We start from the raw sequence: 23,142 nt of genomic DNA, 5'->3' as shown, positions 1-23,142 counted from the left end.
CAGGTTTGTAGGCCTCCTTGCTCGCACACTCTTCTTACATTTACCATTTTATTGGTAAACTACATGGTAATGTAACATTGTAATTTTTTTAGTGATCCAATACGTAATATAGTACATTTATCCTAATTTGGTTGTAATCCAGAGAGGTTAGAAAATATATCTAGATCCTCTATGAGGCTGTGGAGGGATTCAAGTTGTGGATTTAAAATAGACATAGTTTGTTAATTGGCAAGACGTCTTGCAAATGTATTTAGAAAGCCTACATTTTAAATGATACAGTTCTACATGGATTCTACATTGTCCAGGCATCAACATTCTATTCTCAACAGAATAATATGCTACTCTGCCTCCTCAGGCAGTAAGCCTTAGCTAACCCACAAGAACACTTCAAAATATACAACATTGCTCATATGCAGTATTTGGTTACCTCAGGACTGTCTCTGTGTGTTTGTGCATTTGCCTTCAGATATTTACTGGCATAATATTACTGTGAGGAGGTGTAACACTGGGTCCTCCAGCAAGTCAGAGAGCTGTCAACTGTTAGCTAAACAGACTGACAACCAGACTACGAAAGGCCTACCACTGGAATAAATTAGAGACAAGTTCCATAATATATTTCCCATATACATCCGTTTCTGCTTGTCCTTGCACTGCTTAATTGATGTCCCAGCACCCAGGGTGTGTTTCAATTGAAACAGGTCATTCTCCTAGTGGAGGAAAACCTGCAAAAAAAAACACAATAAAGCTATTGTTGTATATGAAGATTATGACGTTGTTAATGTTTTTAAGTGGAACCTGAAAGGATGTTTGTTTAGCAGAAAGAGAGCCGGTTTTAATGTGACACCCCGGATACAACAGACAGGAAGTGTGTTGTAGACAGGGGATTGGACAGTAGAGGGAGCCACCCACATCTTGGGGAGATTATATATACTGAGGGAAAAACGAAGAACAGGTTAGAGCGACCATTGCAATCTGGGGCGTCGCTCTCCGGGTGGGCATGACACCTGTAAAACGTATGCTGAAAGCTTGTGATATGAATAAACTTATGATCAAGGTTCAGTATGAGCGGACTCCTTTGTTTATCAGCAATGACTAGCAGCATTTACTCGATACTACAAATGGCGTCACGAAAAGGGAAGGACTGCATCTATCCTTTGTTTCATTCAAACGCCAAGCTAACTCCTTCTGAAGTCATGGCCAGATAAGGGTGAGGTTTTTCTTACCGCTTTGGGAGTTTTGTTAGTTTGGATGCTATTTGATTGTGCACTGGAGAGATGTACCATTAGGACCGAAATGTGCTTTGTGTTGCGTTATTGCTGAGAACTGGGGGTCTGGCTAATCATTATAAATTTATTTTTGCACTGGTAAACAGCGCAAAAGGGGGGAGAGCCTATAGATTGGCTATAGAGATGTGTTGCTTGAATAGGAAGTCAAGAACAATCGGGGGCCAAGATATGTATACAAGTTAGGACATTGCAGGATTTGATAAGCCCTCGGAACAAACGAGGCGACCATAGGGTGGGCCATAAATCCTGGTAACGCGTTAGGGGTTTCAGGTGTGTTCTGGGAACACGGGGTTTGGAATATACATTCTATTGATGTTACATCTCAGCTGGTGGTTGACGAAGCATTTGTCTGAAGTAACCTCTCATAAAATATCCAGAACTCACGGCAGCCTAAAGTTAGTAGGAACAAAGAAAAGTAATTTAAGGCGCAATGTCGGGTACATTGTTTTCATGCTACATGGTGCATACAGGCTAATGCTAATGCTAAATGCTAATATGCTGCATGCTAACATGTGACCTTAGGGGTCCACTGCGATGGAATAAAGCCTCTTAAATTATGTTTGTGTGTGTAGAATTTCGGTTCTAGGTTTTGTGAGCGCTGTTAAATGTTGTTTGACTATGAGGGGAAAACGGAGGTACAGCAGGACTGGTAACTGTCTGTTTGGGTTGGGGAGAGAGCTAAGAATCTCCCTTCCACGGTGAAAAAGTATTTTGAATGTATCGCGCATGCGTGGGATTTTACTAAACTACAACACGTTTGATTTTACTACACTAGGTTACGACACACGGGAGTTTACGGCACGAGATTATGACACGTTTGTTTTACGGTACTAAACTACAACACGTTGTTTACTAAAACTACAACAAGGGGGATTGTGGGTAAATGGGTCATACTTCTGTTACACTGCAGGGGGAAACAGAGAAACAGACGAGAGGGAACAAAGACAAAAGATTTGAAAATGAATGGAATCTTCTAGTTGTTAAAGCGGCTGTTGGTTAAAGATGAAACTGGTTTTGTGACCTATTGAATTGATAAATGAGAGAGATATATGTTGACTAATTAAAATAAATAAAATAATAAAAAAATAAAAATAAAAATAAAAAAATGTTATTGAGCTATCTATATTTATTCCTGAGTTGATTCTTAGAGCGAATGTGAACGAAGAAATATTGAATGCTGGAAGTAACTCAGTGATTGCATTAACTACTAAAATCTTTTTCTGTGTCTCTGTTCTTTTCTCATATGAGAGGAACAATAGGACGAGACGAGAGGAGAGGGAGAAAGAAAAAGAGGTGCTGACGTGACATCACGTGACAAGGGGAGGATCGAGTCAAAAGGTTTTGAGGCCGGTTCTGTTTGCAAAATCTTCCCCTACAGGATATTTGATGTTATGACAATTTCACAGAGGCTTGGCAACAGACTGATCATTTGAATAAAATTTGCATTTTAGAGTCTCTGGGCATCACTTGGTTTGATTACAGTTGTGTTGGAAATCGAGTACTGACATTATTCTGTAAAATTAAAATAATTGGGTGCTTATAAAGCAAGGGGGTTTATGGGTATTGTAGTCTGAAGTTGACTACTGGCATTTACTTTCCTGATGGGTTGTGGTAAGATAGCTACTAATTGATACATTGGTAAGATAGGATATAGAAATAAAAAATTGGTTTTAATTATTCATAATTTGTAATTGATTTTTTAATTGATTTTTTATTTTAATTAAAAATATTTTGTGAATAAAAAATTTAATTGAATTTTTTTAATATTCATATTTTTGTTGATTGATTTAAAAATCAAGTTTGGTTTATATTAATAATTAAAGGGGGGAAGCCATAGGCTATATAGTCTAAAATAAAATAATTCACAATAAAGGAATATAAAAGGGTTGTTACAATGGGGAGAAAGGACAGCAAGGCTATGAAGGTAATTACACCTGTTGATATAGTACAAAATAGTAATCCTTTAACTAAAGTATTGCTAGGTTATCCGGCAAATGAAACAAAAGTTGCCCTTCATTCTCAAACAAAAACTGATAAAAGATTCCAGCGATAAGATAAACAAAGGTATAGAGAAAAGGCTAAAGGAAGAGAAGGCGACAGAAAAACTAATGGCAGAAGTTAGTACACCTTTCTCACACACGGATTCAGCAAAAAGACACCCACCTTATGAGAAGGAAGGAGAGCTTAGGGATGTTTATCCTCAGCTTCCAGTGATCATCCAGGAGGGTGATTATTGCATCAGAGATGAAGATGAACGAATAATAGATAGAGGACAAGCAGAAACGACCAGAAAGATGAATCCAAAACTCCAGAAGTAAGAAAAACCGAGATGTCTGGAAACTAAGAGAAGAATACAGTGAGGCCAAGGGAAAAGGCCACTAGTAAGAAGATGATGGAAGATGATATTTCGAGGACAGAACTTAGAATATAAGCTGTTGAAGAATCCTGATATGTCAACAACAAGAAAGAACAGGACGAAGAAACTCTTAAAAAACTCAATCATACAACTGGTGGAGAAGGAGAAGAGAAGCTTTGGTTATGAAGAATCAGAGTGAACCAAATCAACAATCACTGCTACAGCTTCAACTGAACAAGGCCAACCGCAATTGTACCAGCCATCAAGGGCGGTACCAGTTGTTTCATATCCACAGCCAGTTTCTGGACAGACACAGAATTGGAGAGGAAGAGGACGAGAAGGCTTAGAAGGAGGAGGAAGATTTCAGCTACACTTCCAGCAACTTTCAGAAGAGTGTTATAATTGTGGACAGGTTGGTTACTTTACCTGTGATTGCAATGCGCCAGGAGGAAACAACAGAGGACATTTCTAAGGAAGATAAAGGAGCAAGTGAAGATCACCTGTTCTCTAGGTGTACCCTTCAAGGATTCTAGAGCCTAGAAGATACGAAGGGGGGTGTCAGCTGGTAGCACCAATTAGGAAGGAAAATATCTAACAATTGAAGTAAAAACAAAGGACTAGGAGAGGTGAATAGTGGAAAAACTTTTATCTGTGTTGAGCCTAAAGAGGTTAAACATCTCACTATGTAAAATTAACTAATTAGGATAGGGATTTGAGGTAGTAAAACAGCTAATTACTCTAAAGGAACCAATTGAGCTCTTCTATAAAAATCAAAGAGAAATTAAAATAGACATACTAATATTAGAACATATACCTATTGCATTGTTGGGAAGAGATGCATGGTGTAAATTGAACTGTACAATAAGATGTACACTAAACGGCTGTCTGGTAGAAGATTTTAAAAGAATAGGGTTTTTGGGAATCATATTTGCTTAAAAAGATAATATCATAGGAAGGATGATAATCTATTAGACTGCCTATTAGACAATCTGTCTGAAGAATAAAGTTAAAAGGGGTGACTGTTATTCTGGGTTACATTCCTACACCAAGAGATTTCAAACTAGGCTAAAAGATGTTTAGTCATTTGCCAAGTCTGTGTGTAAAGAAGTCAGAAGCAGGTGGGGACTTCCCAATCACATATTCAAAAAATTGGTGGTAAAGGGATTTTGTGAATAAATCAGTGGAAAAGGTTTTTAAAGGTTAGGAGAAAAGATTAGATTAAAAAAAGTTAGGAGAACTAGGGTTGAAGGAACTCTAAGACCCACTTGAAAGGGATTAATGGTACGACGGCAATAGCAAATGTAGGAAGTATGACACAGACATCAACAACAACTTTTCTGAAATTAAAGTATGTAGCAAGAGTGACTCGGGGGTTTATGGTACGGATAGAGAGTGCTGTCAATGATAGTAAGGATAGGGTTAAAATAGGAAAGCAGATAGTAGTAGAGAACAATATAGATCTGAAATAGTGAAGGATACTATCATGGAGGTACAGGATGAGGTCTTTGATTTTAATGACAGACAAGGAGAGGTATCTGATCAGTACCGCTCGTTAGGGAAGAGAGAAACTAAATGGAAGGCGTATGGTTTGATTCTTCTGTTGTGAAAATTAAAGATGGATGGGCAGGTAGGAATCTTTGGTTCCAGCAGCTAGCTCATTCTGTAAGATCAGTGAGGAATCTTGAGGGTCCATGTCTGTTGAGAATTCCAGCACCAGACACGTGGGGTTCCATTTTAGACGGTCGCTCGACCTCTATCAAGTATGTGTCAGTCTTATGCTTTGTCATGGCTATTGTATCAGCAACAATCAGTAACAGATAAAATAATGTCGTTGTCAAAACATTTGTTTAAGCCTAGGTTTAAGTGTTCTTGGTTAAATGAATTACCCTATGTGAATTTGTTAGATGGGAAGGAAAATCAGGTAACAGCGAACCCTGATGCATTGGAGGTGAAACCATTGAGGGCTAAAAGTTGTTTTTGTTCTAATAAAACATATGATGTAAGGGGTATGTTTATGGGAATATCAGATTGCGATGATTATATGATAACTTTGGGTATGCATGACCTTAAGGGTAGTAATGAGAAATATAATGTTACTTTTTATGTTCCAGGTAGTAAGAACAGCAAGACTTTGATGGTGAAAGATTAGCTTTTGCCTGACAATGTGACTATTGGGAATTTTAGAGATATTTGGAGGGTTTGTGGTGATAAAGCGTATATATTCTTACCCTATGGATGGACAGGATGTTGTTACATGTCAACGTTGAAGCTTCCATATGAGGCTTTTACCATTAAAAGAGGGGTAGCACCGGACACAGATAAATCTGAATCTAGGTTTGGAAGTAGGGTGGAAAGGGACATGGCGATATTTTATAGTCTGGGAAGCCTATCATTGGAGGATAAGGCTAAGAGAGAAGGGGGGACTTTTTCCATGGTATGGTGTAAAATTTGGGAATATCATATTGATAATATTACCTATACTTTGATTCCAGATAGTATCACTATGCGTTGAAGAATATAAGGGATCTGTTTGGTAGATCTGAAGGAGCTGGATGGTCAGCGAAGACTTGGTTGCAAGATCAGTTAGGCCCAGTAGGAGCAGTGATGGATCAGATTTTAATAGCAGCTTTGATAGCACTGTGTGTGATGTTTGTAATTGGTTACTGACCTTTGAGAAAGCTATGATATTGAGATAGGTTGGAGTAGTGATGCCTGGAGACAACACTCAGATGCCGTTGTTGACTGTTCCTGATCTGGATGAAGAGGGACAAGTGGGACTGGATGGAGTATTGATGATAAATATCCTTTTTGAATATTTGATCATTTTTCAAAAAAAATAATCAATATTAGTGTGATTTTAGTATGATGTTATGAATCAAAGGGGGGAAGTGTATGAATGAATCACATTATCCTATTTCATTATTCTATCATTTATATTGATTCATACATCATTTATATATAATTTTTATATTCTTAGTTGATATTGATGTTTAATTTGAACGTGTTGTTTTGCAAAAGATACTGTTTGGTCTTTTCTTTTCTTCCAGAAGCATTTGGGGGAAAATGTAGAGATTGAAATACTCAAACAAGGACAATATGAAGGGACAATATGAAAGGAGAATGACTGGAGGAGATGGAACAAGGAAGGTGTGGAAAGGTTCCCATTCCATCATCAACAATGCATTGGAAGAGGAGACTACGGAGGAGATGAAGTGTAGTGGACTACATTCCAGTGTCTGCAATGAAATATAGACATATTTGCATGTGTAATACATAATTTGTGTCATATTCTTAGGTATTAATTTTTGTAGAATGATATTTGATGTTATTGAATACATGTGGGGATCTTAGATGTTTTTGTTTATTTCGTGAATGCTTAGGGACAGGGAGTCTAGGCAGGGATAGAGGTCCACGGTAGGGTCCGATGGGTTGACCAGCCTTAGAGTGGACATTTTTTGGATAGTATTTTGTTTGCAGGGGCTTACATGTGTATATAATTGCATCATAGTTTCAAATGCATTGATAAAGATTTATGAATTCATCGGGAGTACCTAGGTGGTTGCCTGGGGCAGAGGGACCGTGAGAGAATTTTACTGTCTTGATTGATGGATGGATTTGGAACGAAGGTTGCCAGACAGTTTTTCGCTCTCACACTCCATAAAGATTTGTTCATATTTCATAGTAATGTATTCACACTTCATAAACATTTATTCATATTTCATAGAAAGGTATTTACACTCCAGAGGGAAATGTTTTTGGTTTAATGTTAAATATACTCAATAAGATAAATTGTTACTTGTCATAATCCTATTCTGTTTGTTTTCGAGACTGTTTAGTCTCGAAGGGGGGAATGTCGTATATGAAGATTATGACATTGTTAATGTTTTTAAGTGGAACCTGAAAGGATGTTTGTTTAGCAGAAAGAGAGCCGGTTTTAATGTGACACCCCGGATACAACAGACAGGAAGTGTGTTGTAGACAGGGGATTGGACAGTAGAGGGAGCCACCCACATCTTGGGGAGATTATATATACTGGGGGAAAAACGAAGAACAGGTTAGAGCGACCATTGCAATCTGGGGCGTCGCTCTCCGGGTGGGCATGACACCTGTAAAACGTATGCTGAAAGCTTGTGATATGAATAAACTTATGATCAAGGTTCAGTATGAGCGGACTCCTTTGTTTATCAGCAATGACTAGCAGCATTTACTCGATACTACACTATTTACATAGACTGCAGAACATTAAAATAGTGTCCAATAATCTGTCCAGATGTAGAAGCACGGTGGCTAGGAAAAACTCCCTAGAAAGGCAGGAACCTAGGAAGAAACATAGAGAAGAACCAGGCTCTGAGGGGTGGCCAGTCCTCTTCTGGCTGTGCCGGGTGGAGAAGAACCAGGCTCTGAGGGGTGGCCAGTCCTCTTCTGGCTGTGCCGGGTGGAGAAGAACCAGGCTCTGAGGGGTGGCCAGTCCTCTTCTGGCTGTGCCGGGTGGAGATTATAAGAGTAATAATAATAATAATAATTTCATTTCCATGTTTTTTTTTTCAACGACCCTAAAATATGCAAAAACAGGCTTCTAGTTGGTTGGCACATTGTGGTTTTTGACTCAATCGTCTGAAGTTGGAGCTGAGCCAATCAGAGGACTTGGGCGAGGAGAAAGAAAATCTCTAGCTCTCCGCTCCGGCCCGCCCCCGTAGTCGTAGCACAGACAGAAGGGAAAACCCAGACACGTCACGGGCTGTAAAGCTGAAGCATTTGTTTAGAATGTTTTCTCACCACCAAATATAGTAGTGAGAGGAAGTCCAGTCGCGTTAGTGGGAGAAGATGGAACTAGGTCAAACTGGGCCGATACTTTTACATTTACATTTTAGTCATTTAGCAGATGCTCTTATCCAGAGCGACTTACAGGAGCAATTAGGGTTGAGTTCCTTGCTCAAGGGCACATCGACAGATTTTTCACCTAGTCGGCTCAGGGATTAGAATCAGCGACCTTTCGGTTACTGCCACAACACTCTTAACCACTAAGCGACCTTCCGCCCATCGTTGAAACATCTGATAAATAAAATAAAAATCCCAAAACTATAATCTGTTATGAACACGGTGCACTAAGTTAAATAGACTTGATGCTTTGCCAAAGTTTCAAAATTTTTATTTCAAAATTCTTGCAAATGTATTGAAAATGAAATACAGAAATATCTAATTTACGTAAGTATTCACACCCCTGAGTCAATGTATGTTAGAATCACAGTTGGCAGTGATTACAGCTGTGAGTCTTTCTGGATAAGTCTCGGAGCTTCCCACATTTGGATTGTACAATATTTTCCCATTTATACTTAAAAAAATTATTCAAGTTCTGTCAAGATGGTTGTTGATCATTGCTAGTGTAGTATATGAAGAATTATGAGTTTGATAAGGTTTTAAGTGGAACCTGAGAGGATGTTTATTTAGCAGAAAGGGAGCCATTTTGTAGTGACACCCCTGTTCGTTGGAGACAGGTGATTGGACAGTAGAGGGAGCCACCCATATTTTTGTATATCTTATAAGTATAGGTTAGAGACAAAGAACGGCAGAGCAGACATTGTAATTTGGAGGACACTGCTCTCCGGATGCTATATACATCTGTACACTTATGCTGAAATCTTGTGATATGAATAAAACTTATGATCAAAGTTCAGTATAAGCGGACTCCTTTGTTTAACAGCAATGATTAGCAACATTGACTCGACACTACACTAGACAGCCATTTTGAAGTCTTCCTATAGATTTTCAAGCCGATTTTAAGACAAAACTCTGACTAGGCTACTCGGGAATATTCAATGTTGTCTTGGTAAGCATCTAGTGTATATCTAGGATTTTGCCTGTGCTTAGCTCTATTCCGTTACTTTTTATCATAAACTCCCTAGTCCTTGCCGATGACAAGCAGTATGAAAAATGTATGCACTCACTAACTGTAAGCCGCTCTGGAGAAGAGCGTCTGCTAAATGACTAAAATGTAAATGTAAAATGTACGTGGCCATTAAGGCCAGATTGTTCTTCAAGATGTTCAAACGTTCATAGATGACCAGCAGAGGGCATGACAAATGCCTATTCCCCCTCAGGAGACTGAAAAGATTTGGCATGGGTTATACAGCTGCACCATCGAGAGCATCCTGACTGGTTGCGTCACTGCCTGGTATGGCAACTGCTCGGCCTCCGACCGCAAGGCACTACAGAGGGTAGTGCGTACAGCCCAGTACATCACCGGGGCCAAGCTTCCTGCCATCCAGGACCTCTATACCAGGCCGTGTCAGAAGAAGGCCCTAAAAATTGTCAAAGACCAGCGACCCTAGTCATAGACTGTTCTCTCAGTCTAGGTCTAGGTCCAAAAGGCTTCTTAACAGCGTCTACCCCCAAGCCATAAGTTTACATTTACGTCATTTAGCAGACGCTCTTATCCAGAGCGACTTACAGTTAGTGAATACATTTTTTTTTTTTTTATACTGGCCCCCCGTGGGAATCGAACCCACAACCCTGGCGTTGCAAACGCCATGCTCTATCAACTGAGCTACATCCCTGCCGGCCATTCCCTCCCCTACCCTGGACGACGCTGGGCCAATTGTGCGCCGCCCATGAGTCTCCCGGTCGCGGCCGGCTGCGACAGAGCCTGGATTCGAACCAGGATCTCTAGTAGCACAGTTAGCACTGCGATGCAGTGCCTTAGATCACTGCGCCACTCAGGAGACTACTAGTCTCCTGAACATCTAATCAAATTGCTACCCCGACTATTTGCATTTGATTTGATTTGAGAGTTACGCTAGATATAACAGACTGACCCTAGCCCCCCGGCACATAGACTATTGCAGCATAGATACCGTAGGCTGAGACAGGGTAGGTCGGGGGCCACTGTGGCCCCGTCCGACGATACCCCCGGACAGGGCCAACCAGGCAGGATATAACCCACTTTGCCAAAGCACAGCCCCCACACCACTAGAGGGATATCAACAGACCACCAACCTACTACCCTGAGACAAGGCTGAGGATAGCCCACGAAGATCTCCACCACCGCACGAGCTCGAGGGGGCGCAAAATCGGACAGGAAGATCACGTCTGTGACTCAACCCACTCAAGTGACGCACCCCTCCTAGGGACGGTAAGCCAGTGACTCAGCCCCCTTAATAGGGTCAGAGGCAGAGAATCCCAGTGGAGAGAGGCAGGCAGAGACAGCAAGGGCAGTTCGTCGCTCCAGTGCCTTGCCGTTCACCTTCGCACCCCTGGGCCAGACTACACTCAATCATAGGACCTACTGAAGAGATGAGTCTTCAGTGAAGACTTAAAGGTCGAGAACGAGTCTGCGTCTCTCACATGGATAGGCAGACCATTCCATAACAATGGAGCCCTACAACCTCCAGCCTCCTAGGGACAATAAGGAGGCCTGCGTCTTGTGAACGTAGCGCACGTGTAGGTATGTACGGCAGGACCAAATCGGAGAGATGGGTACGAGCAAGTCCATGTAACGCTTTGTAGGTTAGGAGTAAAACCTTGAAATCAGCCCTAGCCTTAACAGGAAGCCAGAGTAGAGAGGCTAGCACTGGAGTAATACGATCACATTTTGGGGTTCTAGTCAAGATTCTAGCAGCCGTGTTTAGCACTAACTCAAGTTTATTTACTGTTGGCTGGGCTGTAGAGTGTGCTGCTCTGTAATGTGTCTTGGACTGAATACTGGACTCAGTGTTCTTCTGCAGGTCTTTTATATCTGAGTCAAAGCTAGAATCCTTCATTAAAACCATAACAAAGCCGTTACCCTGCCTCTGTTTTGGTAAAAAGCTGAGGGATAGGCCTGGAAAAATGTCACCACTCAAAGTCATAGACAGAGATATCAAAATAGTAGTAAAAATGTACATTGTTTACTAACATTGGAGTAGAACAACAGTTGCGACAGTTGAACTAAGCTCATGATGCATTTGTAAGTTATATTCTTTGAGAATCAATGGGTATAACATTAATTTATAAGTCCAAAAATGTATGTAGCAACTAAGGATTTTAGATTTTAAGTGTATTAATTAAGTAATTGGATGAATCCCAGAAATCTATGATGTAACTACAAATCATGTCCACAAGGTAGAGTCAGTGTCAGGGGTGCTGAAGGTGGGTGTGGTGCAGGAATCAAGCGCAGGACGCAGAAGCTAAGTCCAAAAGACTTTAGTGAATATTCACGTAGTAAGCGAGCACAATAAGCCGGGAGGCGAAATAAAGGCGCACACAGGCGTCAAACAAAAGGCGCACTAACATGCGCGAAAACCGCTCCAAACAACGGAGGGAAGTACGTAGCTCAGAACACCAAAACAGAAGAGCAATCACACACAACACCATACACACACAACGAGAACTAAAATAGGACACTAATGAGGACTAACTAGACACAGGTGTACAACATCAAGACAAAACCAAACGAACATGAAACATAGATCGGTGGCAGCTAGTACTCCAGGGACGACGACCGCCGAAACCTGCCCGAACAAGGAGGAGGAGCAGCCTCGGCCGAAACCGTGACAGTACCCCCCCCCTTGACCCCGGCCTCGGGGACGACCAGGAGGGCGCGGAGCAGGGCGCGCGGGATGGTCCCGGTGGAACTCCGACAGGAGAGATGGGTCTAGGATGTCCCTCCGCGGCACCCAGCACCGCTCCTCCGGGCCGTACCCCTCCCACTCCACGAGATACTGGAGACCCCCCATCCGGCGTCTTGAGTCCAAGATGGACCGAACGGTGTACGCCGGAGCCCCCTCGATGTCCAGTGGGGGCGGAGGAGTCTCTCCTATCTCACCTTCCTGGAGTGGACCAGCTACCACCGGCCTGAGAAGAGACACATGGAACGAGGGGTTAATATTCTTATATTCAACAGGCAGATGTAACCTATAACACACCTCGTTCAATCTTCGCAGGACTTTAAAGGGCCCCACAAACCGCCGACCCAGCTTCCGGCAGGGCAGGCGGAGGGGTAGGTTTCTGGTAGAGAGCCAGACTCGATCTCCGGGTGCGTACACCGGCCCCTCACTGCGGTGGAGATCGGCGCTCGCCTTGTGACGACGGATGGCCCGCTGCAGGTGGACGTGTGCAGCGTTCCACGTCTCCTCCGAGCGCCTCATCCAATCATCCACCGCAGGGGCCTCGATCTGGCTCTGCTGCCAAGGTGCCAGAACCGGCTGGTAACCTAACACACATTGGAAGGGGGTTAGGTTGGTAGAGGAGTGGCGGAGAGAGTTCTGGGCCATCTCGGCCCAGGGAATGTACCGAGCCCACTCCTCAGGCCGGTCCTGGCAATACGACCTCAGAAACCTACCCACATTCTGGTTGACTCGTTCTACCTGCCCGTTACTCTCCGGGTGGTACCCTGAGGTAAGGCTCACCGAGACCCCCAAACGCTCCATGAACGCTCTCCATACTCGGGAGGTAAACTGGGGGCCTCGATCAGACACTATATCCTCGGGTACCCCGTAATGCCGGAAGACGTGGGTAAATAGTGCCTCTGCGGTTTGTAGGGCATAGGAAGACCCGACATAGGGAGAAGACGACAGGCCTTAGAGAACTGGTCCACAACGACCAGGATGGTGGTATTCCCCTGAGAGAGGGGAAGGTCTGTCACAAACTCCACCGAGAGGTGGGACCATGGTCGTTGTGGAACGGGCAGGGGTTGTAACTTACCCCTGGGCAGGTGTCTGGGCGCCTTACACTGGGCGCACACCGAGCAGGAGGAGACATAAACCCTCACATCCCTGGCTAACGTGGGCCACCAGTATTTAGTGCTAAGACAATGCACTGTCCGGCCAATACCCGGATGTCCAGAGGAGGGTGACGTGTGAGCCCAGTAAATGAGTCGATCCCGAATCTCGAGCGGAACGTACTTCCGACCCTCAGGACACTGTGGAGGGCTGGGGTCGGTACGCAACGCTCGCTCGATTTCGGCATCGACCTCCCACACCACCGGTGCCACAAGACAAGACTCCGGTAGTATGGGAGTAGGCTCAACGGACCTCTCCTCCGTGTCATACCGCCGGGACAGCGCATCTGCCTTACCATTCTGGGACCCAGGGATGTACGTGATTTTAAATACGAACCTGGCGAGAAACATGCTCCATCGAGCCTGGCGAGGGTTCAGTCTCCTCGCTGCCCGGATGTACTCCAGGTTCCGATGGTCAGTCAAAATGAGGAAAGGGTGTTGAGCCCCCTCAAGCCAATGCCTCCACACCTTAAGGGCCTGAACTACAGCTAACAGCTCCCTGTCCCCGACGTCATAATTTCGCTCCGCCGGGCTGAGCTTTTTAGAGTAAAAAGCACAGGGGCGGAGTTTAGGTGGCGTGCCGGACCGTTGAGAGAGTACGGCCCCTATACCGGCCTCAGACGCGTCCACCTCGACCTGAAAGGGTAATGCGGGGTCCGGATGCGCCAGCACCGGGGCCGACGTAAACAGGTCCTTCAGTCTCCTAAAGGCCCTGTCCGCATCAGCTGACCACTGCAGGCGCACCGGACCCCCTTTCAGAAGGGACGTGATGGGAGCTGCCACCTGTCCAAAACCCCGGATAAACCTCCGGTAGTAATTCGCAAAGCCCAAGAACTGCTGCACCTCTTTGACAGTGGTTGGGGTTTGCCAATTACGCACAGCTGACACACGATCCACCTCCATTCTCACCCCTGACGCGGACAACCGATAGCCCAAAAAGGAGACCGACTCCTGGAAAAACAGACATTTCTCTGCCTTGACATATAGGTCGTGCTCCAACAGCTTCCTCAATACACGACGCACCAGGGCTATATGCTCGGCTCGGGTAGACGAGTACACTAGAATGTCATCAATGTACACGACCACCCCTTGCCCCTGCATATCCCGGAAAATGTCATCTACGAAGGATTGGAAGACTGATGGAGCATTCATCAACCCATATGGCATGACGAGATACTCGAAATGACCTGACGTGGTACTAAACGCTGTTTTCCATTCGTCGCCCTCCCTAATGCGCACCAAGTTATACGCGCTCCTGAGATCCAGTTTTGTGAAAAACCGCGCTACATGCAATGACTCCGTCATGGTCGCAATCAGAGGGAGTGGAGAACTGTATTTCACAGTAATCTGATTGAGACCACGGTAATCGATGCACGGGCGCAACCCTCCATCCTTTTTCTTCACAAAAAAGAAGCTCGAGGAGGCGGGAGAAGTGGAGGGCCGTATGTATCCCTGTCTCAAAGATTCGGCTATGTAAGTTTCCATAGCTTTTCTCTCCTCTTGAGACAAGGGATACACGTAGCTCCGTGGGAGCGCTGCTCCTGCCTGGAGATCAATCGCACAATCCCCCTGTCTATGAGGAGGCAACTGCGTCGCCCTAGCTTTACTAAACACGAGAGCTAAATCCCCATATTCAGGCGGAATGTGCAGTGCGGGCACTTGGTTTGGACTTTCCACCGAAGTCGCCCCTACGGAAACACCCAGACATCGCCCCTCACACTGAGCAGACCACCCATTGAGAGCCCTCTGTTGCCACGAAATAGCAGGGTTATGGGTGCTTAACCAGGGAATTCCCAGCACCACCGGGTACGCAGGAGAGTCGATCAGATACAACTGTATAGTCTCCTCATGACCCCCCTGCGCACACATCCTAAGTGGCGCTGTGACTTCCCTAATCAACCCCGACCCCAACGGGCGGCTATCTAAAGGATGAACGGGAAAAGGCTTGTCAACAGGTAGGAGGGGGATCCCTAAATCTAAACAAAACTTCAGATCAACAAAATTCCCAGCTGCGCCTGAATCTACTAGCACCTTATGCTGGGAATGAGGTGCAACCTGTGGGAAACAAACAGGTATACAAAAGTGCGCAACAGAGAGCTCTGGGTAAGTGGGGCGTCTACTCACCTGGGAAGGCTCCCCAGTGCGGGGCCTGTTGTCTCCTCCCGCGGGGAACCCTCCCCAGCATCTGGCCGCAGTGTGCCCTCCACGACCGCACTTGGTGCAGGGGACAGGCCCCCTCGGGCTCCTCCTCTTCCTTTCTCTAGCGCCAGCACCCCCGAGCTCCATAGGGCTCGGCTCGGAGGTGCCGGAGGGTGGAATGGACGGACCCCACTCGGGACGTCCACGGGTGGCCAGCAGGGTGTCCAGACGGATGGACATATCGACCAACTGGTCGAAGGTGAAATTGGTGTCCCTGCAGGCCAACTCACGTTGAACGTCCTCCCGTAGGCTACATCGAAAATGGTCGATGAGGGCCCGTTCATTCCACCCTGCGTCTGCCGCTTGAGTCCGGAACTCCAGCGCGAACGCCTGTGCGCTCCTCCTCCCCTGTCTCAGGTGGACTAGACGCTCCCCCGCCGCTTTGTCCTCAGGTGGATGGTCGAACACGGCCTTGAAGCGACGGGAGAACTCGGCGTAGGAGATGGTGGTGGCGTCCATCCTCCTCCACTCGGCGTTGGCCCATTCCAACGCCTTGCCCGTGAGACAGGAGATGAGGGCGGAAACGCTCTCGTGTCCCGAGGGCACCGGGTGTACAGTGGCCAGGTAGAGCTCCACCTGCAGGAGGAAACCCTGACACCCGGCAGCTGTTCCGTCATACGCCCTCGGGAGCGAGAGCCGAATCCCACTGGGTTCCGGACCTGGGACTGGTGGACCGGCCGATGGGGGTGGCAGGGTAGGTGGAGGTGTGGGTACCCCTCTGGACTCCCATCGGTGCAGGGTGTTGATGACGTCCTGTAGAGCGGTCCCCAGTTGTCGTATCTGGTCATCCTGGCCGCGGACATGCTCCTCCAGCGACTCAGGCGTGACTGTTGTTCCTGCTGATTCCATTAGTAAAGGTGTGTGATTCTGTCAGGGGTGCTGAAGGTGGGTGTGGTGCAGGAATCAAGCGCAGGACGCAGAAGCTAAGTCCAAAAGACTTTAGTGAATATTCACGTAGTAAGCGAGCACAATAAGCCGGGAGGCGAAATAAAGGCGCACACAGGCGTCAAACAAAAGGCGCACTAACATGTGCGAAAACCGCTCCAAACAACGGAGGGAAGTACGTAGCTCAGAACACCAAAACAGAAGAGCAATCACACACAACACCATACACACACAACGAGAACTAAAATAGGACACTAATGAGGACTAACTAGACACAGGTGTACAACATCAAGACAAAACCAAACGAACATGAAACATAGATCGGTGGCAGCTAGTACTCCAGGGACGACGACCGCCGAAACCTGCCCGAACAAGGAGGAGGAGCAGCCTCGGCCGAAACCGTGACAGTACCCCCCCCCTTGACCCCGGCCTCGGGGACGACCAGGAGGGCGCGGAGCAGGGCGCGCGGGATGGTCCCGGTGGAACTCCGACAGGAGAGATGGGTCTAGGATGTCCCTCCGCGGCACCCAGCACCGCTCCTCCGGGCCGTACCCCTCCCACTCCACGAGATACTGGAGACCCCCCATCCGGCGTCTTGAGTCCAAGATGGACCGAACGGTGTACGCCGGAGCCCCCTCGATGTCCAGTGGGGGCGGAGGAGTCTCTCCTATCTCACCTTCCTGGAGTGGACCAGCTACCACCGGCCTGAGAAGAGACACATGGAACGAGGGGTTAATATTCTTATATTCAACAGGCAGATGTAACCTATAACACACCTCGTTCAATCTTCTCAGGACTTTAAAGGGCCCCACAAACCGCCGACCCAGCTTCCGGCAGGGCAGGCGGAGGGGTAGGTTTCTGGTAGAGAGCCAGACTCGATCTCCGGGTGCGTACACCGGCCCCTCACTGCGGTGGAGATCGGCGCTCGCCTTGTGACGACGGATGGCCCGCTGCAGGTGGACGTGTGCAGCGTTCCACGTCTCCTCCGAGCGCCTCATCCAATCATCCACCGCAGGGGCCTCGATCTGGCTCTGCTGCCAAGGTGCCAGAACCGGCTGGTAACCTAACACACATTGGAAGGGGGTTAGGTTGGTAGAGGAGTGGCGGAGAGAGTTCTGGGCCATCTCGGCCCAGGGAATGTACCGAGCCCACTCCTCAGGCCGGTCCTGGCAATACGACCTCAGAAACCTACCCACATTCTGGTTGACTCGTTCTACCTGCCCGTTACTCTCCGGGTGGTACCCTGAGGTAAGGCTCACCGAGACCCCCAAACGCTCCATGAACGCTCTCCATACTCGGGAGGTAAACTGGGGGCCTCGATCAGACACTATATCCTCGGGTACCCCGTAATGCCGGAAGACGTGGGTAAATAGTGCCTCTGCGGTTTGTAGGGCATAGGAAGACCCGACATAGGGAGAAGACGACAGGCCTTAGAGAACTGGTCCACAACGACCAGGATGGTGGTATTCCCCTGAGAGAGGGGAAGGTCTGTCACAAACTCCACCGAGAGGTGGGACCATGGTCGTTGTGGAACGGGCAGGGGTTGTAACTTACCCCTGGGCAGGTGTCTGGGCGCCTTACACTGGGCGCACACCGAGCAGGAGGAGACATAAACCCTCACATCCCTGGCTAACGTGGGCCACCAGTATTTAGTGCTAAGACAATGCACTGTCCGGCCAATACCCGGATGTCCAGAGGAGGGTGACGTGTGAGCCCAGTAAATGAGTCGATCCCGAATCTCGAGCGGAACGTACTTCCGACCCTCAGGACACTGTGGAGGGCTGGGGTCGGTACGCAACGCTCGCTCGATTTCGGCATCGACCTCCCACACCACCGGTGCCACAAGACAAGACTCCGGTAGTATGGGAGTAGGCTCAACGGACCTCTCCTCCGTGTCATACCGCCGGGACAGCGCATCTGCCTTACCATTCTGGGACCCAGGGATGTACGTGATTTTAAATACGAACCTGGCGAGAAACATGCTCCATCGAGCCTGGCGAGGGTTCAGTCTCCTCGCTGCCCGGATGTACTCCAGGTTCCGATGGTCAGTCAAAATGAGGAAAGGGTGTTGAGCCCCCTCAAGCCAATGCCTCCACACCTTAAGGGCCTGAACTACAGCTAACAGCTCCCTGTCCCCGACGTCATAATTTCGCTCCGCCGGGCTGAGCTTTTTAGAGTAAAAAGCACAGGGGCGGAGTTTAGGTGGCGTGCCGGACCGTTGAGAGAGTACGGCCCCTATACCGGCCTCAGACGCGTCCACCTCGACCTGAAAGGGTAATGCGGGGTCCGGATGCGCCAGCACCGGGGCCGACGTAAACAGGTCCTTCAGTCTCCTAAAGGCCCTGTCCGCATCAGCTGACCACTGCAGGCGCACCGGACCCCCTTTCAGAAGGGACGTGATGGGAGCTGCCACCTGTCCAAAACCCCGGATAAACCTCCGGTAGTAATTCGCAAAGCCCAAGAACTGCTGCACCTCTTTGACAGTGGTTGGGGTTTGCCAATTACGCACAGCTGACACACGATCCACCTCCATTCTCACCCCTGACGCGGACAACCGATAGCCCAAAAAGGAGACCGACTCCTGGAAAAACAGACATTTCTCTGCCTTGACATATAGGTCGTGCTCCAACAGCTTCCTCAATACACGACGCACCAGGGCTATATGCTCGGCTCGGGTAGACGAGTACACTAGAATGTCATCAATGTACACGACCACCCCTTGCCCCTGCATATCCCGGAAAATGTCATCTACGAAGGATTGGAAGACTGATGGAGCATTCATCAACCCATATGGCATGACGAGATACTCGAAATGACCTGACGTGGTACTAAACGCTGTTTTCCATTCGTCGCCCTCCCTAATGCGCACCAAGTTATACGCGCTCCTGAGATCCAGTTTTGTGAAAAACCGCGCTACATGCAATGACTCCGTCATGGTCGCAATCAGAGGGAGTGGAGAACTGTATTTCACAGTAATCTGATTGAGACCACGGTAATCGATGCACGGGCGCAACCCTCCATCCTTTTTCTTCACAAAAAAGAAGCTCGAGGAGGCGGGAGAAGTGGAGGGCCGTATGTATCCCTGTCTCAAAGATTCGGCTATGTAAGTTTCCATAGCTTTTCTCTCCTCTTGAGACAAGGGATACACGTAGCTCCGTGGGAGCGCTGCTCCTGCCTGGAGATCAATCGCACAATCCCCCTGTCTATGAGGAGGCAACTGCGTCGCCCTAGCTTTACTAAACACGAGAGCTAAATCCCCATATTCAGGCGGAATGTGCAGTGCGGGCACTTGGTTTGGACTTTCCACCGAAGTCGCCCCTACGGAAACACCCAGACATCGCCCCTCACACTGAGCAGACCACCCATTGAGAGCCCTCTGTTGCCACGAAATAGCAGGGTTATGGGTGCTTAACCAGGGAATTCCCAGCACCACCGGGTACGCAGGAGAGTCGATCAGATACAACTGTATAGTCTCCTCATGACCCCCCTGCGCACACATCCTAAGTGGCGCTGTGACTTCCCTAATCAACCCCGACCCCAACGGGCGGCTATCTAAAGCATGAACGGGAAAAGGCTTGTCAACAGGTAGGAGGGGGATCCCTAAATCTAAACAAAACTTCAGATCAACAAAATTCCCAGCTGCGCCTGAATCTACTAGCACCTTATGCTGGGAATGAGGTGCAACCTGTGGGAAACAAACAGGTATACAAAAGTGCGCAACAGAGAGCTCTGGGTAAGTGGGGCGTCTACTCACCTGGGAAGGCTCCCCAGTGCGGGGCCTGTTGTCTCCTCCCGCGGGGAACCCTCCCCAGCATCTGGCCGCAGTGTGCCCTCCACGACTGCACTTGGTGCAGGGGACAGGCCCCCTCGGGCTCCTCCTCTTCCTTTCTCTAGCGCCAGCACCCCCGAGCTCCATAGGGCTCGGCTCGGAGGTGCCGGAGGGTGGAATGGACGGACCCCACTCGGGACGTCCACGGGTGGCCAGCAGGGTGTCCAGACGGATGGACATATCGACCAACTGGTCGAAGGTGAAATTGGTGTCCCTGCAGGCCAACTCACGTTGAACGTCCTCCCGTAGGCTACATCGAAAATGGTCGATGAGGGCCCGTTCATTCCACCCTGCGTCTGCCGCTAGAGTCCGGAACTCCAGCGCGAACGCCTGTGCGCTCCTCCTCCCCTGTCTCAGGTGGACTAGACGCTCCCCCGCCGCTTTGTCCTCAGGTGGATGGTCGAACACGGCCTTGAAGCGACGGGAGAACTCGGCGTAGGAGATGGTGGTGGCGTCCATCCTCCTCCACTCGGCGTTGGCCCATTCCAACGCCTTGCCCGTGAGACAGGAGATGAGGGCGGAAACGCTCTCGTGTCCCGAGGGCACCGGGTGTACAGTGGCCAGGTAGAGCTCCACCTGCAGGAGGAAACCCTGACACCCGGCAGCTGTTCCGTCATACGCCCTCGGGAGCGAGAGCCGAATCCCACTGGGTTCCGGACCTGGGACTGGTGGACCGGCCGATGGGGGTGGCAGGGTAGGTGGAGGTGTGGGTACCCCTCTGGACTCCCATCGGTGCAGGGTGTTGATGACGTCCTGTAGAGCGGTCCCCAGTTGTCGTATCTGGTCATCCTGGCCGCGGACATGCTCCTCCAGCGACTCAGGCGTGACTGTTGTTCCTGCTGATTCCATTAGTAAAGGTGTGTGATTCTGTCAGGGGTGCTGAAGGTGGGTGTGGTGCAGGAATCAAGCGCAGGACGCAGAAGCTAAGTCCAAAAGACTTTAGTGAATATTCACGTAGTAAGCGAGCACAATAAGCCGGGAGGCGAAATAAAGGCGCACACAGGCGTCAAACAAAAGGCGCACTAACATGTGCGAAAACCGCTCCAAACAACGGAGGGAAGTACGTAGCTCAGAACACCAAAACAGAAGAGCAATCACACACAACACCATACACACACAACGAGAACTAAAATAGGACACTAATGAGGACTAACTAGACACAGGTGTACAACATCAAGACAAAACCAAACGAACATGAAACATAGATCGGTGGCAGCTAGTACTCCAGGGACGACGACCGCCGAAACCTGCCCGAACAAGGAGGAGGAGCAGCCTCGGCCGAAACCGTGACAGTACCCCCCCCCTTGACCCCGGCCTCGGGGACGACCAGGAGGGCGCGGAGCAGGGCGCGCGGGATGGTCCCGGTGGCACTCCGACAGGAGAGATGGGTCTAGGATGTCCCTCCGCGGCACCCAGCACCGCTCCTCCGGGCCGTACCCCTCCCACTCCACGAGATACTGGAGACCCCCCATCCGGCGTCTTGAGTCCAAGATGGACCGAACGGTGTACGCCGGAGCCCCCTCGATGTCCAGTGGGGGCGGAGGAGTCTCTCCTATCTCACCTTCCTGGAGTGGACCAGCTACCACCGGCCTGAGAAGAGACACATGGAACGAGGGGTTAATATTCTTATATTCAACAGGCAGATGTAACCTATAACACACCTCGTTCAATCTTCTCAGGACTTTAAAGGGCCCCACAAACCGCCGACCCAGCTTCCGGCAGGGCAGGCGGAGGGGTAGGTTTCTGGTAGAGAGCCAGACTCGATCTCCGGGTGCGTACACCGGCCCCTCACTGCGGTGGAGATCGGCGCTCGCCTTGTGACGACGGATGGCCCGCTGCAGGTGGACGTGTGCAGCCTTCCACGTCTCCTCCGAGCGCCTCATCCAATCATCCACCGCAGGGGCCTCGATCTGGCTCTGCTGCCAAGGTGCCAGAACCGGCTGGTAACCTAACACACATTGGAAGGGGGTTAGGTTGGTAGAGGAGTGGCGGAGAGAGTTCTGGGCCATCTCGGCCCAGGGAATGTACCGAGCCCACTCCTCAGGCCGGTCCTGGCAATACGACCTCAGAAACCTACCCACATTCTGGTTGACTCGTTCTACCTGCCCGTTACTCTCCGGGTGGTACCCTGAGGTAAGGCTCACCGAGACCCCCAAACGCTCCATGAACGCTCTCCATACTCGGGAGGTAAACTGGGGGCCTCGATCAGACACTATATCCTCGGGTACCCCGTAATGCCGGAAGACGTGGGTAAATAGTGCCTCTGCGGTTTGTAGGGCATAGGAAGACCCGACATAGGGAGAAGACGACAGGCCTTAGAGAACTGGTCCACAACGACCAGGATGGTGGTATTCCCCTGAGAGAGGGGAAGGTCTGTCACAAACTCCACCGAGAGGTGGGACCATGGTCGTTGTGGAACGGGCAGGGGTTGTAACTTACCCCTGGGCAGGTGTCTGGGCGCCTTACACTGGGCGCACACCGAGCAGGAGGAGACATAAACCCTCACATCCCTGGCTAACGTGGGCCACCAGTATTTAGTGCTAAGACAATGCACTGTCCGGCCAATACCCGGATGTCCAGAGGAGGGTGACGTGTGAGCCCAGTAAATGAGTCGATCCCGAATCTCGAGCGGAACGTACTTCCGACCCTCAGGACACTGTGGAGGGCTGGGGTCGGTACGCAACGCTCGCTCGATTTCGGCATCGACCTCCCACACCACCGGTGCCACAAGACAAGACTCCGGTAGTATGGGAGTAGGCTCAACGGACCTCTCCTCCGTGTCATACCGCCGGGACAGCGCATCTGCCTTACCATTCTGGGACCCAGGGATGTA

General features: G+C 48.8%; 1 protein-coding gene across 1 annotated transcript in view; it reads right to left on the bottom strand.

Annotated features, from left to right (window-relative positions):
- Nucleotides 1-683: 683 nt before the first annotated feature.
- The window catches only part of LOC311116996 (F-box/LRR-repeat protein 15-like), a 60,731-nt gene continuing 38,272 nt past the window's right edge, over nucleotides 684-23,142 (bottom strand). The window contains exon 6 of the mRNA XM_084192006.1: nucleotides 684-722. The gene's annotated coding sequence lies outside the window, so the exon portion shown is untranslated. The remainder of the gene's footprint in view (nucleotides 723-23,142) is intronic.

This window comes from Coregonus lavaretus (assembly GCF_964263955.1).
Source record: "Coregonus lavaretus genome assembly, contig: HAP1_SCAFFOLD_349, whole genome shotgun sequence".
Classification (NCBI taxonomy): Eukaryota; Metazoa; Chordata; class Actinopteri; order Salmoniformes; family Salmonidae; genus Coregonus; species Coregonus lavaretus.
Note: the sequence above shows the minus strand (reverse complement) of the source record. Positions and strands in the feature narration are given on the sequence as shown.